Source organism: Thalassophryne amazonica, chromosome 9 (genome assembly GCF_902500255.1).
Source record: "Thalassophryne amazonica chromosome 9, fThaAma1.1, whole genome shotgun sequence".
NCBI classification, from domain to species: domain Eukaryota; kingdom Metazoa; phylum Chordata; class Actinopteri; order Batrachoidiformes; family Batrachoididae; genus Thalassophryne; species Thalassophryne amazonica.
Window position 1 is genome coordinate 27,953,818 of NC_047111.1, and position 17,549 is coordinate 27,971,366.

The 17,549-nt window shown below is 39.7% G+C and overlaps 1 protein-coding gene and 2 long non-coding RNA genes across 8 annotated transcripts in view; 1 reads left to right on the plus strand and 2 right to left on the minus strand.

Moving 5' to 3' along the window:
* Positions 1 to 17,549, plus strand: part of cadm1a (cell adhesion molecule 1a) — a 1,471,967-nt gene that overhangs the window by 720,705 nt on the left and 733,713 nt on the right. The gene's annotated exons all lie outside the window — the stretch shown is intronic.
* LOC117516939 overlaps positions 1 to 17,549 on the minus strand; it is a 777,663-nt gene that overhangs the window by 663,459 nt on the left and 96,655 nt on the right. The window lies entirely within an intron of this gene.
* On the minus strand, positions 6,006 to 16,219 carry LOC117516934. The gene is made up of 3 exons (XR_004562581.1): positions 16,118 to 16,219; positions 12,924 to 12,930; positions 6,006 to 6,017 (listed from the first exon to the last, which is right to left on the minus strand). It is a non-coding gene; the product is annotated as an uncharacterized LOC117516934 (long non-coding RNA).

Genomic DNA, 17,549 nt, shown 5'->3' on the forward strand with positions numbered 1-17,549 from the left:
ATATATAGTGTGTGTGTGTGTGTTAGAAAATGTCTTACGGGTTGGATAATGTACAATTTTGCCATTGAACTGGCTTTGTTGCTATTTTAATAATGTGCTCTGTTGAAATATGGTGGAAAAGCTTTTGATAAATGAGGCTTTAAGCGGCACACCTACCAGACGACAGCCAATTACCCCCATGGCCCGGCATGCAAGGATTTGGTCCTGGATGTGTTTTGACAGCATGGTGCTATATCATAGTTAGCCTCGCAGACACGCTCGTCAGCCTCATACTTGATCCCAGACACAAAAGCTGCCAGGCAGTCAGAGGCTTGGGGAGCCGACATTGTCTGGAAAATACAGGCACATCTTCCAACAAATGGGCTACAAGTTTGATGCTCTGTGTGTGTGTGTGTGTGTGTGTGTGTGTGTGTGTGTGTGTGTGTGTGTGTGTGTGTGTGTGTGTGTGTGTGTGTGTGTGTGTGTGTGTGTGTGTGTGTGTGTGTGTGTGTGTGTGTGTGTGTGTGTGTGTGTGTGGCCATGTTTTGCAGTGACTTTTGGGATTGCTGACATAATTCAGGTAAATATAGGCTCCATGACTCTTGCGGAGATAACACTGAGCACATCGAGTGTGTTGTCTTCTTCGTACAACTGCTCCCGTTAGGGGTCGCCACAGCAGATCAGTCGTTTCCATCTCAACCTGTCCTTTGCATCTTCCTCTGTCACACCAACCACCTACATGTTCTCCCTCAGCACATCCATAAACCTCCTCTTTGGTCTCCTTCTCCTCCTGCCTGGTGGCTCCATCCTCATCATCCTTCTCCCTATGTACCCTGGGTCCCTCCTCTGCATATGTCCAAATCATCTCAATCTCGCCTCTCTGACTTTGTCTCAAAACCCTCCCGAGCTGTCACTCTGATATGTTCATACCTAATTCTGTCCAGTCTTGTCACTCCCAAAGAGAATCTCAACATCTTCAGCTCCTCCAGCTCTGCCTCCTGTCTTTTTGTTTGTGCCACCGTCTCTAAGCTGAACAACATAGCTGGTCTCCCACATGGCTTCTAAACTTTCCCCATCACTCTTGCTGTTCTTCAGTCACAAATCACTCCTGCCTCCTTTCTCCACCCACTCCACCCTGCCTGCACTCTCTTCTTCATCTCTACCACACTCTCCATTTCGTTGGACAGTTGATCCCAAGTATTTAAACTCAACAACTTTCACCACTTCGACTCTTTGTAACCACATTATTCCACTGGGCTCCCTCTCATTCACACACATACTCAGTCTTGCTCCTCCTACTGACTCCTACAAAGTATGTAGTCCATCTGTGTGCACCTTCCTCCACTCTTATATCACCCTGTGTTCCTCCCTTTTCTTAAAGTAGGTATTCACCACAGCCGTTTCCATCCTTCACCTCAGTGAATGGTATGTTCCATCTTTCACCAAATTATTTGTTCCATTGAAATAATGCAAAAACAGTCATATATATATATATATATATATATATATATATATATATATATATATATATATATATATATATATATATATATATATACATACACAACCCCTGGCAAAAATTATGTAATCACCGGCCTCGGAGGATGTTCATTCAGTTGTTTAATTTTGTAGGAAAAAAGCAGATCACAGACATGACACAAAACTAAAGTCATTTCAAATGGCAACTTTCTGGCTTTAAGAAACACTATAAGAAATCAAGAAAAAAAGATTGTGGCAGTCAGTAACGGTTACTTTTTTAGACCAAGCAGAGGACAAAAATATGGAATCACTCAATTTTGAGGAAAAAATTATGGAATCATCCTGTAAATTTTCATCCCCAAAACTAACACCTGCATCATATCAGATCTGCTCGTTAGTCTGCATCTAAAAAGGAGTGAACACACCTTGGAGAGCTGTTGCACCAAGTGGACTGACATGAATCATGGCTCCAACACGAGAGATGTCAATTGAAACAAAGGAGAGGATTATCAAACTCTTAAAAGAGAGTAAATCATCATGCAATGTTGCAAAAGATGTTGGTTGTTCACAGTCAGCTGTGTCTAAACTGTGGAACAAATACAAACAACATGGTAAGGTTGTTAAAGGCAAACATACTGGTAGACCAAGGAAGACATCAAAGCGTCAAGACAGAAAACTTAAAGCAATATGTCTCAAAAATAAAAAAAATGTACAACAAAACAAATGAGGAACGAATGGGAGGAAACTGGAGTCAACGTCTGTGACCGAACTGTAAGAAACCGCCTAAAGGAAATGGGATTTACATACAGAAAAGCTAAACGAAAGGCATCATTAACACCTAAACAGAAAAAAACAAGGTTACAATGGGCTAAGGAAAAGCAATTGTGGACTGTGGATGACTGGATGAAAGTCATATTCAGTGATGAATCTCGAATCTGCATTGGGCAAGGTGATGATGCTGGAACTTTTGTTTGGTGCCTTTCCAATGAGATTTATAAAGATGACTGCCTGAAGAGAACATGTAAATTTCCACAGTCATTGATGATATGGGGCTGCATGTCAGGTAAAGGCACTGGGGAGATGGCTGTCATTACATCATCAATAAATGCACAAGTTTATGTTGATATTTTGGACAATTGAAAGGATGTTTGGGGATGATGAAATCATTTTTCAAGATTATAATGCATCTTGCCATAGAGCAAAAACTGCAAAAACATTCCTTGCAAAAAGACACGTAGGGTCAATGTCATGGCATCATGGCATAGGGTCAGTGTCAATGAGCAGATCTGATTTGATGCAGGTGTTAATTTGGGGGATGAAAATTTACAGGGTGATTCCATATTTTTTTCCTCTGCTTGGTCTAAAAAAGTAACCGTTACTGACTGTCACAATCTTTTTTCTTGATTTCTTATAGTGTTTCTTAAAGCCAGAAAGTTGCCATTTGAAATGACTTTAGTTTTGTGTCATGTCTGTGATCTGCTTTTTTTCTACAAAATTAAACAACTGAATGAACATCCTCTGAGGCCGGTGATTCCATAATTTTTGCCAGGGGTTGTATATATACACACACAATATTCCAGGTCATAGTATCCACCTACTGACAGACAATTGTAAGTCAAAATACTTTTATTTATTTTAAATCTCATCTACCTTGTGGGCAGCTCTGAAGGATTTAGTTGTAGATTTACTGCAAACACTAAATCACAACATGGTGTAAATCTGGGGACAGTTTGGACTCAGGCAGGGTGTGACAAATCAAACTAGAAACTGCACTGCAGATCTGCTGGATCACATCTGAGAACAGAAGCCAAGAAGTGCTTTGTGACATAATAAAAATAGATTTATTACATCACATAACAAGAAAATGGGTCAAAATCTGACACAAAATAAGGACATGCAGTGCAACAAACATTCTGAGGCAAATCTGGATCAACACCATATCCACATACAAATTCGAATGAATACAGTTAAATCATGATAATATGATAAGCAGGTATTATTTGTGAAGAGTCGTAACTGTGTCCTTGTGAAAACATGATATTAATTGGTCTTTGGGACAGTGCCAGAATTACCCTGCAGCCACATTAGTTAAAAATGACGGTGGCATGCAGTTGGGGTTTGTTGCTTGGTCAGTCTTCCCATGCATGCCTTGCTCGTGGTTATTTGGGGGAATCTGACAATGTCACTCTGAGCTTTTCATCCATGCTTGATGACTTGATGAACCCAAAATTTGATTGATTTGTTTCAGTAAAATGTGTGTCATAGTAATGCTCCTGTATCACTAGTATCTTGCTAATGTCTGGTAAGATGTTTACAGAAACAGGATTTTTAGGTTGAAAAGTGTTTTTCTCGCGAACCTTTGCAAAACATAACACAGGTTCTGAAGCCTATCCCAGAGGTCTTTGGGTGAGGTGCAGGGTATACCCTGGACAGGCCACCACTTTATGGCATGGCCAACACATATAGACAAACTCAGTCACACCTACAGTCAATTTAAAGTCCACCAGCATGTCTTTGGAAGTGGGAAGAAGCTGGACCACTGGGAGGAAACCCATGCAAGCAGATGTATACTCCACACATAAAGGACCAGATTGGATGTGAAACTGGGACCTTCTCTATGTAAGGCAGCAGTGCTAATTTTATTGTGCTTAGTTTGTGTAACTTAAATTGAATATTTTCAGTATGAAATAAAAAAGTTTTTGTTTTTTTTTCTATTTTCACACTTTAAGAAGTTAATAACAGAATCCACGCCATGACATCTGCATTATGGATCAAGTCCTGGACAGCCTGTTGGGGTGAAGGAGGGGACTTTGTGTGCCCCATGGCCACTCTGGTAACCATGAAGACCCAGCAGGAATTCTGAACACAAGATGGCTAATGGGCCTTTGATGAAACAAAAAGTCATTAATGGAGGATCAAGTAGAGGAGCTGATTAAGATCAAGATAAACTTTATTGATCCTACAGTGGAGAAAGTTCACTATTACAGCAGCACCCATAGACAGAGGTAAAAACGCAGTTTAGATAAAAAAAACAAAAAAAAAAAACAAGGTGACATTTCCACATGAAATTGTAACAGATTATTGCACATGTAACATCCTATTGCACAAGTTACACTAGCAGCGTCAGTGGAGTGGGTATATATGGTTACAGTGCAGGATTATGCAAATGGACTGCATTTATATAGTGCTTTTCCATCTGCATCAGACGCACATCAGAAGTGCTCAGAGCGCTTTACAGTTATGCCTCAAATTCACCCAGTCACATGAACACACACACACCGATGTCAGTGTGCTGCGATGCAAGACACTGACTACACACCGGGAGCAACTTGGGGATTAAGGACCTTGCTCAAGGGGCCTTAGTGATTTTCCAGTCAGGCTGGGGTTTGAACCGAGGAGCCTCTGGTCTGAAGCCCAACGCTTAACCACTAGACCGTCACCTCCCCATACACTCTGATTAATGATGGAATGAAGGACATGCGGAAATGCTCCTTCTTACACTTAGGATGTAGCAGTCTGTTGCTGAAGGCACTGCTTAAGGCACTCACAGTCTGATGCACAGTGTGGGAGGTGTTATTCATGATGGCAGACAGTTTGGCCACAGCCCTAATCTCCTCCACCACATCAGTGGATTCCAAGGGACACCCACAGACCGAGCTGGCTCTTTTTATCAGCCTGTTCAGTCTGTTCCTTTCCTGCTCAGAACACCCCGATCCTCCCCAACAAACCACTACACATAAGACCACAGATGTCACCACAGTGTCGTAGAAGGTCCTCAGAAGTGGCCTGCACACACCAAATAACGCAAGCCTCCTCAACAGGTATAAACAACACTGACCCTTCATGTAGAGTGAGTCAGTGTTTTCTGTCCAGTCTAATTGGTTATTTAGGTGAACACCCAGGTACTTGTATGTCCTCACTCTCTCAATGTCAAGTCCTACCTCACTTACGTTCCGGTATGTTTCCTGTGATGGAGATTTTTGCTAAGCCTGTGGAGAAAATTGTTTGCCAAATAAAGATTCTTGAATGTACTGCACAAAAAAACTATGAGAATAGATTCGTACAGTGCATCCAGAAAGTATTCACCATGCTTCACTTTTTCTACATTTTATGTTACAGCCTTCTTCCAAATTTGAGTAAATTCATCTTTTCCCTCAAAATTCTAGTTACAACACCCCATAATTACAACATGAAAAAGGTTTTTGTGATATTTTTTTTTTGTTGGCAAATTTATTAAAAAAAATAAATAAATAATAGTAATAAAACAAGAAATCACATGTACATAAGTATTAAACATCTTTTGCTCAATACTTTGTTGATGCACCTTTGGCAGCAATTACAGCCACAAGTCTTCTTGAATATGATACCGCAAACTTGGTGCACCTACATGGGCAGTTTTGTCCATTCCTCTTTGCAGCACCTCTCAAGCTCCATCAGGTTGGATGGGGAGTGTCGGTGCACAGCCATTTTCAGATCTCTCCAGAGATGTTCATTCAGATTCAGGTCTGGGCTCTGGCTGGGCCACTCAAAGACATTCACAAAGTTGCCCTGAAGCCACTCTTTTGATATCTTGGCTGTGTGCTTAGGGTTATTGTCCTGCTAAAGGTTGAACTGTCACCCCAGTCTGAGGTCAAGAGCGCTCTGGAGCAGGTTTTCATCCAGGATGTCTCTGTACATTTATGCATTCATCTTTCCCTCCATCCTGACTCATCTCCCAGTTCCTGCTGCTGAAAAACATCCTCACAGCTTGATGCTGCCACCACCATGCTTCACTGTAAGGATGGTGCCTGGTTTCCTCCCAACATGACAGCTGGCATTCATGCCAAAGAGTTCAATCTTTCTCTCATCAGACCACAGAATTTAATTTTTCATTGTCTGGGAGTTCGTCAGGTGCCTTTTGGCAAACTCCAGGTGGGCTGCCATGTGCCTTTTACTAAGGAGTGGCTTTCGTCTGGCCACTCTACAATACAGATTGGTGGATTGCTGATTGGTGGATTGCTGCAGAGATGGTTGTCCTTTTGGAAGGTTCTCCTCTCTCCACAGAGGAATGATGGATCTCTGACAGAGTGACCATCGAGTTCTTGCTCACCTCCCTGACGAAGGCCCTTCTCCGGCGATCTCTCAGTTTAGACAGGTGACCAGCTCTAGGAAGAATCCTGTTGGATCTAAAAGTCTTCCATTTATAGATGATGGAGGCCACTGTGCTCAATGGGACCTTCAAAACAGCAGAAATGTTTCTGTACGCTTCCCCAGATTTGTGCCTCCAGACAATCCTGTCTCAGAGGTCTACAGACAATTCCAGCACCAGAGCTCAATTTTGAGCTTCATGGCAAAGGGTGTGAATACTTATGTACATGTGATTTCTGGAATACGGCTGGAACATGAAAAAATTTGGAAAAAGTGCAGCACCGTGGATACTTTCTGGATGCACTGTATGATTGAAAAGATATTTCCGTTCAGCCCGAGGAGGATAAGTGTATACACAGGCAGAACAAGTGTTTGTATTTATTAACATTAAACCAGCGGGTGACATTTTACTACAGTAACTCAGCAGTGTTGGAGTAGAAAATGAATTCTTGGACACATTGTGAGACATTTACCGTTACAGTGAACATTAGCAGACTGTCATTTCACCGTGAGCAATTTCAGTCCCACATGACCTTTAAAATCCCGCTTATCCAAGACACCTTTGAACACACCTGAATTGTCATGCAGCTTCAGATGGAATGGGCCACATTTCATGTGGTATATAGTGTTGTGCAATTGCAGCAATTACATTTATTGTTTCCAGTTTTGTAAAGCAATTTTAAAGGTGTCTGTCTTGAACTGTCAAAAGGCAAATCTTGAGTCATTCCATCATTGGTAATGAGTCTTTTCCAGTCTTTGTGGTCCTGCAGACAAATTTAATGGTTTCTAATTCAGTGCAGACCAAATATTTTCATGAATTCTCCTGAATTATTGAAACACCAGCTCTCTACTGCTAAAGGTAACATTTTAATTTATTTGCTCCTCAACTTTGTATTCTGTAATGCAAAACACAATCTTCTTGTTAACCTTTGAACAATGAAGAATACTCCATGAACCGTCCAGGGGTATTTTCTCCGTTTTTCCATACTTTCAGTAATTCTGCTTTTAAGATACTTTTTTTTAGTATAATGTCCAGGTGTTACATATCATCATGTTCAGAACAATCTTGCTTTCAGAATATGTCACATAATTGTCTAGGTCACTGTATAATGAAATGATTGGCTCTGAAGCTGAAATCAAGTGTGTTTTTAGAAAATTATTCAGATTTTTTTTTGAAAATGTGGGTTAGGGTTACGGTGGATTCATGTGGGTGAGTTCTTTTGGTCCTTGAAATGGGTTGACCAAAGTCTTTGGCTCACAAAAATAGTATAATATATGAAGAAAATTGTACATCAGTGAAAAATAATGTCCAAAGTGAATAAGTGAATATATATATATATATATATATATATATATATATATATATATATATATATATGTGTGTGTGTGTGTGTTTCTTAAAATTCACTGCATCTTCTGTACAGTCAAGGTTGGAGAAGATTTCCTCACTGACACATGGACCAAAATCACTAGACGCCATGAGCTTACCCAACACTCAGTTCATGCAAGGACAGAATAGAGTAGGTGTCATAACTCATCTCTGAAAACCCCAGAAATCAGTCAGGGGAAGGTGAGATACTCTCCACTCTGCAATGTAAAGGCCAGCCTTGATGTTTTACAATATCCTTGGGAAACCACATATCGGCAGGATGTACTTCAGAGTAGCTCTATGGATTAGGTTGATGGGGTTTTGCAAAAATTAAATCAGCAAATGCTGCCCAGAAGCACTTTTGATTTTCACTCTCCGGTACAGACATCAGTGTTAATATATTATTAATACATAAGAAAATGCAGGAAAAGTCAGTGCAGATATTCTGTTCTCCAGAGTCCAGCAAAATACAGGTAGTCCCAAGTGAAAACACCTGACATTGTTCTCATCTTGCACCTATTTAACTTCATGTTGTCCCAGTTTCTTTCAGTCCTCCAACAAGACAAACCAAATTCCTACAATAGTGAGACTGGCTATGTGACAAGACATTAGAAGTTCTAAAACATAACTTATGTTCTAATCTTGATGCAGTGTGATGGTGATGGTTGTTTCTCTGCAGTGAAAGAGCACATTATTTGTTTGGAAGATGAAATGAGATTTCATTTTCAGTTATGAAATGAGAAGTAATTTCAAACTCAAGAAGGCGAATGTTTTTATGTGGTAAGACATCACGCGTGAGCTCAGTGTGCTGTCAAAATGAACTCTGTGGAAGATGCTCTCATGCCAATCATGCAAATTTGAAGCTTAATATCAAAAGAGGTAATTGATGTCTTCATTAGTATGCATGCACTACTGTTTGCAAAAACAAAAATGAAAAAAAAAAAAAGTTAAATAATTGATGGCATAACATGTTCCATTTAAGAATTGACTTGCGCTTCTTGTCGAACACTGAATTTAGAAATTGGAGCATGCAGCATTTATTAAAGATGAGACATGGTGATTTAGCTTTTTTACGTATGTAGAATTAAAGGGAATTCATGATAACTGTCTTGTATTTGTGGAAATTGTGATGACAGTTTATGGTGTGTTGCAGGAGAGCTTGAAGTCATCCTTTTGAGATTTCAGAGATTTTACAGAGTGAGTGGAAAAAGTGTAAGTGATTTTTTTTTTCCTGACTGAAAAAAAATTATGTTTCATATACTTTTCCCATGGGTGGATAAAATGCAAATTGGAATCACTGCTGAGCAGTGGATGATTCAAATTAAGCACACAGATTTTGACATTTTAAGTAAATTACATCACAGTGGTCCTTTGAGTCGTTTCATTTTGTGGGGTGTGTACAAGTCAAAATTTTCTTACAGCTCTGCATGCTGAGATTTAAAATGAAAATTTTAATGTCACATTAATCTTTTCCCTCAAAATTCATGTATCTTAGCACATGTATCTACACTGCGCAGTGGCCTTTTATTGTGGCCAGCCTAAGGCACACCTGTGCAATAATCATGCTGTTTAATCAGCGTCTTGTTATGCCACACCTGTGAGGTGGGATGGATTATCTCAGCAAAGGAGAAGTGCTCACTAACACAGATTTAGGCAGATTTGTGAACAATATTTGAGAGAAATGTGTATTTTGTTTATCTAGAAAATGTTTTAGATCTTTTGAGTTCAGTTTATGAAAAATCGGAGCAAAAACAAGTGTTTTTTTTCATCATTGTATCTGTATAAATAAAGCAAAGAGTCAAATACATGATTCCAGTTTGTAGTGCCAGGAAACAATCAAATGCCTTATAACTCAGTTTGAACATAGAAAATACACCACTGACGACCTGTAGGGGGGTGAGGAGTTACAAACCTTTAAATTTTCCCATAACATTGAAGATGGCATGAGGTCAAATGTTCATGGTGATCAGTAGATTCAGAAGCTGTGGCTGCTGTGTTTACCCATCTCCTGGAGACACCAGGGCCCGGTTTCATAAAGCAACCTAATCTTTTACTCTATTAAACTTACTTAGTCGACTACAGTTAGTCACCCAACATTATCCATTTAATCACCATTTCACATCGATGGCTAAACTTGTAGATTAGCTGTCTTACCTTAGTTGACTGTTTTCACAGGCATAACGGCCTCATGTGTGCTGTTGCTGAGTGACAGCTCCATGCGTGACAGTTTTGTTTACTTCTGGGTTGGTCGTTGTCATGACCATACGAACTGCAGAACGACATGCTTAGCACTTAGCCTTGTAGATTCACTCTTCACTTTCTTCTTCTACACTTTCATCAACCTTTTTGTGCACACAACGCTCCTCAGCATAACAGCGATGCCCGGTGGCTGGTGTGAGAACTGTCACAAACACCTCATGATAGTCGTCGGCTGTAACCACGGCCAAAAGCAGAGGAAGGTCTCCTTTTCAAGGAATACGAGTGATGTAGGGGGCTTTTGAGTGTCCAATCAAGTGGTGATACATGGTAGCTGCCATTTTTTTTTTTTTTTTTTGAGGTAAGACATTTGATTAGCCTCCTCTGTACCAGACTAAAAACTTTAGTCAGGTAACGTTAAACTTCAGCTGACTAAGCGCTTTGTGCAACAACTAACGTCAAAAAACTAGTCAACTAAGTGAGTTGATTTGACTAAACATGATTAGACTGTTTTATAAAAGCAGGCCCACGGCCCGTTTCACAAAGCAGTCTAATGTTTTAGTCTATTAAAATTACTTAGTCGACTACGGTTAGTCACCCAACATTATCTGTCTAATCTCCATCTCACATTTATGGCTAAACTTGCAGATTAGCCACCTTATGTTAGTTGACGATTTTCAGAGGCATCGCCAGCTGCTGCTGCTAATGCTGCATTTAAGTACCGTCAGAAATTACATAACTTTTTTGTTGTTTCAAAGTCAACAGTTGCTTGTGGCAAAATAATTAATTCTATCCACACGAATGTTTAATTCTGGCCTATGTAAGGTGCCTGAGCCCAGTGAAGCTGCCCCCCCCCCACACACACACATAAAAAAAATCCAAGCAAGCAGGCTGAGTTTGCCCTGTAATTTCCGACAGTACTTGAAGCAGCAGCAGCCTCAGCACTCAGAAACCAGCTTCTGCACTGTGTGAAAACACTCAGCTTCTCCAACAAAGTCAATTTAAAAAAATGTTTGTAAAAAAATATAGGGGTGATAGTTGACCCATTGTTCAGATTTGATAAGCACATCAGCTCTGTCATCAGGGCCAGCTTTTTTCAGCTGAGGACTCTTTCCAAGATTAAATCTTATTTTGCTCGAGTTGATTTTGAAAGAGCTATCCATGCATTTATAACATCACGTCTGGATTATTGTAATGATCTCTATGTTGGGCTGGACCAGCGCTCCCTACAGCGCCTGCAGAGTGTACAGAATGCTGCAGCCCGCCTTTTGACTAAAACAAAGAAGCATGAGCACATCACCCCTGTGCTCTGCACCTTACACTGGCTCCCTGTCGGCTTTCATGTTAAATATAAAGTTTTGCTGATTGTTTTTAAGTATCTGCACTGTATAGGCCCGATGTATCTGAATGAGCTCTTGCAGCCGTACACTCCACGTAGGGCTCTGAGGTCAGCTGACCAGCTTCTCCTGGCTGTTCCTAAAGCCAGGCTTAAATCCAGAGGTGATAGAGCCTTTTCTGTTGCAGCACCACGACTCTGGAACGATCTTCCGCTGACTGTCAGGTCCTCAGAGTCTGTGGGACAGTTTAAGTCCAGACTGAAAACTTGTCTCTTCTCCCTGTCTTTCAACACTGGCTAAGTGGTGTATGCTTTGCTCTGCTATTTTGCTCTGTATTTTTAGATTTTTTTATTTATTTTTATTCTTTTCCTTTGTTAATATTTTACACTTTTGTATTGCTATTATTGTGAAGCACTTTGGTCAGCTGCAGCTGTGTTTTAAATGTGCCATATAAATACATTTGAATTGAATTGAATTGAAATTAAACAATAACTTTACAAAAACTAAACAAACGATTAAAAAACGCCAAGAGCAACAGCAAAACGAAACACAGACAAATTGAGGTTTTCGTTGCCCTTCGTTCAAATTTTTCAACAGTTTAAAAATCCTGACAAAGGTTAAACAATGCCAACGAAAGTCAACAAAAGTCCAGATTTCTCAAGGCTTTGTTGCCCTTCGTTAAGTGCCGTGTGACTGGGCCATTAAATGCAATTCTGCTTACTGTGTGTGCCCCTATATTACTTTCAGATCAACAAATTTCATCCCCATAGTTGTTGGCCAGGTTTTCCTTCTTGGAATTCCAACTTGAATGGTTGTTCCATTGCACTTTTCCAAGAGAGAGCTCATCCCCACCCCCAGCCGAGTTCTGAGTACAATGGAATGCAGTATCATTTTGGCAAAAAGATCCAAACAAAGGTACTCACTTGTTTAATGAGTAGAGTTGGACTGCATTTAGCACTTTTCCATGTGAGTTAGAAGCTCAAAGCACCTTACAGTGATGCCTCACATTCACACATTAACACACACACCCATGCAAGGCGCTCACTACACACCAGGGACAATTTGGGGATTAAGGTTAAGTGATTTTCCGGCTTGACGGGTTGGAACCAAAGAACCTCTGGTCTCAAGCTCACTACTTAACCACGAGACCATCACCTCCCAAAGTTCCTACCCCAGTGGTCCTTTATTTGCCCCACATACCTGGAGTACTGTTGCTGTGGGACCACCTTGGGTGCTAGATGGCAACTGTCCATGAATACAACCACTCCAGTTTCACCTGTAAAGTAACCATGTGAAACATGCCAGGTGAATCATGGGTATTTTCCTGGCCTTCTGAAACTTGGCTCTGAGGTACCTGTATGTTAACCATGCCCACATAAATTTGTCGCATTGCCAAATTGTCATAGTTGATGGCTCCCTCACAAACCAAGTGGTACTTCTTATCTGAATCTCCTAAACTAACAAAATAATTCCAACAGTACTCAAGTATCCTTGATTGAGTAGTAAAGACATCCACTCATCTTCTTAGATCACTTTTTCGTGTCCAGGTCTCACAATCGTATCGTAAGACAGGAAGCAGTCGGACCCGAAAGACTTGGTCCGTCTTACTCTTGGAAAGATGTTGGTATGGCAGAACTCACCTGTCCGGTCTCTCAGTCTCAAAGATATCAGGCTTTATATGTTATGAAAGAAGCAGCGTGCATGTAGCTACACTTACAGACCCTCCTTTCACTGTAGCTTCTAAAGTTGAAATTCAAAAACTATCCTATTTCAAACACTTGTGTCTTTAGGTTTAAGGATATGATTCCTTCTTTATGTTCTCTAATGCCATATACCAACACAGTGCAGAGTAGTTACCTAAACTCTGTAAGTGAGATAGAGTATCTCGTCAATAGTTTTACATCCTCATTGAAGACAACTTTGGATGCTGTAGCTCCTCTGAAAAAGAGAGCTTTAAATCAGAAGTGCGTGACTCTGTGGTATAACTCACAAACTCATAGCTTAAAGCAGATAACCTGTAAGTTGGAGAGGAAATGGCGTCTCACTAATTTAGAAGATCTTCACTTAGCCTGGAAAAAGAGTCTGTTGCTCTATAAAAAAGCCCTCCGTAAAGCTAGGACATCTTTCTACTCATCACTAATTGAAGAAAATAAGAACAACCCCAGGTTTCTTTTCAGCACTGTAGCCAGGCTGACAAAGAGTCAGAGCTCTATTGAGCCGAGTATTCCATTAACTTTAACTAGTAATGACTTCATGACTTTCTTTGCTAACAAAATTTTAACTATTAGAGAAAAAATTACTCATAACCATCCCAAAGACGTATCGTTATCTTTGGCTGCTTTCAGTGATGCCGGTATTTGGTTAGACTCTTTCTCTCCGATTGTTCTGTCTGAGTTATTTTCATTAGTTACTTCATCCAAACCATCAACATGTTTACTAGACCCCATTCCTACCAGGCTGCTCAAGGAAGCCCTACCATTATTTAATGCTTCGATCTTAAATATGATCAATCTATCTTTGTTAGTTGGCTATGTACCACAGGCTTTTAAGGTGGCAGTAATTAAACCATTACTTAAAAAGCCATCACTTGACCCAGCTATCTTAGCTAATTATAGGCCAATCTCCAACCTTCCTTTTCTCTCAAAAATTCTTGAAAGGGTAGTTGTAAAACAGCTAACTGATCATCTGCAGAGGAATGGTCTATTTGAAGAGTTTCAGTCAGGTTTTAGAATTCATCATAGTACAGAAACTGCATTAGTGAAGGTTACAAATGATCTTCTTATGAACTCAGACAGTGGACTCATCTCTGTGCTTGTTCTGTTAGACCTCAGTGCTGCTTTTGATACTGTTGACCATAAAATTTTATTACAGAGATTAGAGCATGCCATAGGTATTAAAGGCACTGCGCTGCGGTGGTTTGAATCATATTTGTCTAATAGATTACAATTTGTTCATGTAAATGGGGAATCTTCTTCACAGACTAAAGTTAATTATGGAGTTCCACAAGGTTCTGTGCTAGGACCAATTTTATTCACTTTATACATGCTTCCCTTAGGCAGTATTATTAGACGGTATTGCTTAAATTTTCATTTTCAACTGCAGGATTATCTTACAGACATAAAGACATGGATGACCTCTAATTTCCTGCTTTTAAACTCAGATAAAACTGAAGTTATTGTACTTGGCCCCACAAATCTTAGAAACATGGTGTCTAACCAGATCCTTACTCTGGATGGCATTACCCTGACCTCTAGTAACACTGTGAGAAATCTTGGAGTCATTTTTGATCAGGATATGTCATTCAAAGCGCATATTAAACAAATATGTAGGACTGCTTTTTTGCATTTACGCAATATCTCTAAAATTAGAAAGGTCTTGTCTCAGAGTGATGCTGAAAAACTAATTCATGCATTTATTTCCTCTAGGCTGGACTATTGTAATTCATTATTATCAGGTTGTCCTAAAATTTCCCTAAAAAGCCTTCAGTTAATTCAAAATGCTGCAGCTAGAGTACTAACGGGGACTAGAAGGAGAGAGCATATCTCACCCATATTGGCCTCTCTTCATTGGCTTCCTGTTAATTCTAGAATAGAATTTAAAATTCTTCTTCTTACTTATAAGGTTTTGAATAATCAGGTCCCATCTTATCTTAGGGACCTCGTAGTACCATATCACCCCAATAGAGCGCTTCGCTCTCAGACTGCAGGCTTACTTGTAGTTCCTAGGGTTTGTAAGAGTAGAATGGGAGGAAGAGCCTTCAGCTTTCAGGCTCCTCTCCTGTGGAACCAGCTCCCAATTCAGATCAGGGAGACAGACACCCTCTCTACTTTTAAGATTAGGCTTAAAACTTTCCTTTTTGCTAAAGCTTATAGTTAGGGCTGGATCAGGTGACCCTGAACCATCCCTTAGTTATGCTGGTATAGATGTAGACTGCTGGGGGGTTCCCATGATGCACTGTTTCTTTCTCTTTTTGCTCTGTATGCACCACTCTGCATTTAATCACTAGTGATCGATCTCTGCTCCCCTTCACAGCATATCTTTTTCCTGGTTCTCTCCCTCAGCCCCAACCAGTCCCAGCAGAAGACTGCCCCTCCCTGAGCCTGGTTCTGCTGGAGGTTTCTTCCTGTTAAAAGGGAGTTTTTCCTTCCCACTGTAGCCAAGTGCTTGCTCACAGGGGGTCGTTTTGACCGTTGGGGATTTACATAATTATTGTATGGCCTTGCCTTACAATATAAAGCGCCTTGGGGCAACTGTTTGTTGTGATTTGGCGCTATATATATATATAAAAAAAAATTGATTGATTGAATTTATGTGTAAACCCAAAATCTACTGTAATATTTCGAACCATTTGTTTTGACTCAGTTGCTTATGCATTGAATCCCTATTTAGTACAGGACATATGTTGCTATACAAACTCAGGAACAGTACTGGAAAAAAAGGTCTTCAGGGAGCCTGTCCCAGCAATCATCGGGTTTGAGGCAGGGTACACCCTGGACTGGATGCCAGTCTATCACAGGGTGCTCAGTGAGTTGTGATAGCTTGTATTTGTTTTAATTTATTGCCTACACAAATTGGCTGGGATGAATTCACTTTTCAAGCTGTACTACTTTGCGGATGCAGGCAATCATACCTCTTCAATCAGACCTCTTCAAATTAGACCTTTTTCATCAAACTTATGCAAACTGATATTATTCCCATTCTCCAAGGTCTAACTTAACTAAATATACCAGTTACTTTGATCTTGGACTGTGGCTATGCCTGCCTCAAGAGCCATGCAGTTTTTTCAAAAACACTGCAAAATTCGGGATATTATGTCCTTGTTTTCTTTGTAGTTTCCCAGAGGTTAATGCTATAGCATTGAAAGTGGTACCAAATGAAAGCTAATAAAATTGTCTTGCATAGGGTGTCAAACATATGAACACCTGTGTAAATTTGAACTAATTTTAATGCACAGACATACATATTTTTGATGCTTGGAAAGGATGACATCATATGATACATAACTTCATCTCAAAAATGTTACTGTATAGTCTATACAGCTTTACTAAAGCTGTATGCTGCATCAAGTTCAGTGAACGTCACATGACAAGTTTGACAAGTAAAAAGCCAAATTATCACCAAGTAAACAAAATCATAAATTTCACTCGAAGTAATGAGTAAAATATTCAGTTACAATGAGCCAAATGAAACTGAATATATTAGCACTGCTATTAAAACAAAACATGCATTTTAATATTTTGCATTAACCTCCAGGAAACAATTATACACTGAACAAAAATATAAATCCAACACTTTTGTTTTTGCTCTCATTTTTCATGAGCTCTATAGTCTATAGTTCTATAGCTCTATAGTCTATACAGCTTTAGTAAAGCTGTATAGACTATAGAGTAACATTTTTGAGATAAAGTTTTGTATCATATGATGTCATCCTTTCCAAGCATCAAAAATATGTATGTTTGTGCATTAAAATTAGTTCAAATTTACACAGCTGTTCATGTGTTTGACACCATATGCAAGACAATTTTATTAGCTTTCATTTGGTACCACGTTCAATGCTATATCATTAACCTCTGGGAAGCTACAAAGAAAACAAGGACATAATATCCTGAATTTTGCAGCGTTTTTGAAAAAACTACATGGCTCTTGAGGCAGGCATAGCCAAGGTCCAAGATCAAAATAACTGGTATATTTAGTTAATTTAGACCTTGGAGAATGGGAATAATATCAGTTTGCATGTTTGATGAAAAAGGTCTAATTTGAAGAGGTCTAATGTGTCATGCTTAGTTATCACATTACGGGGGTAACATGTCACATGTCACAGAATCCAGTGGACAACAACATTGTTTGGCCTTTACTTAACAGACCAAGCATTCAACACAGTCACAACCATTCCTTTTAAACCATATTAACTCAACCAATCATTTGCATCACTTTTTACCAAAATTGAAGCAACTACAAACTGAAATTGACCTTTGTCACCATTCTTGCTGTTTTTATTCCATAACTCCATAACATTCAGTCACAGATAGTCCAAACTATACCTTTATGGAATGTTTATGAGA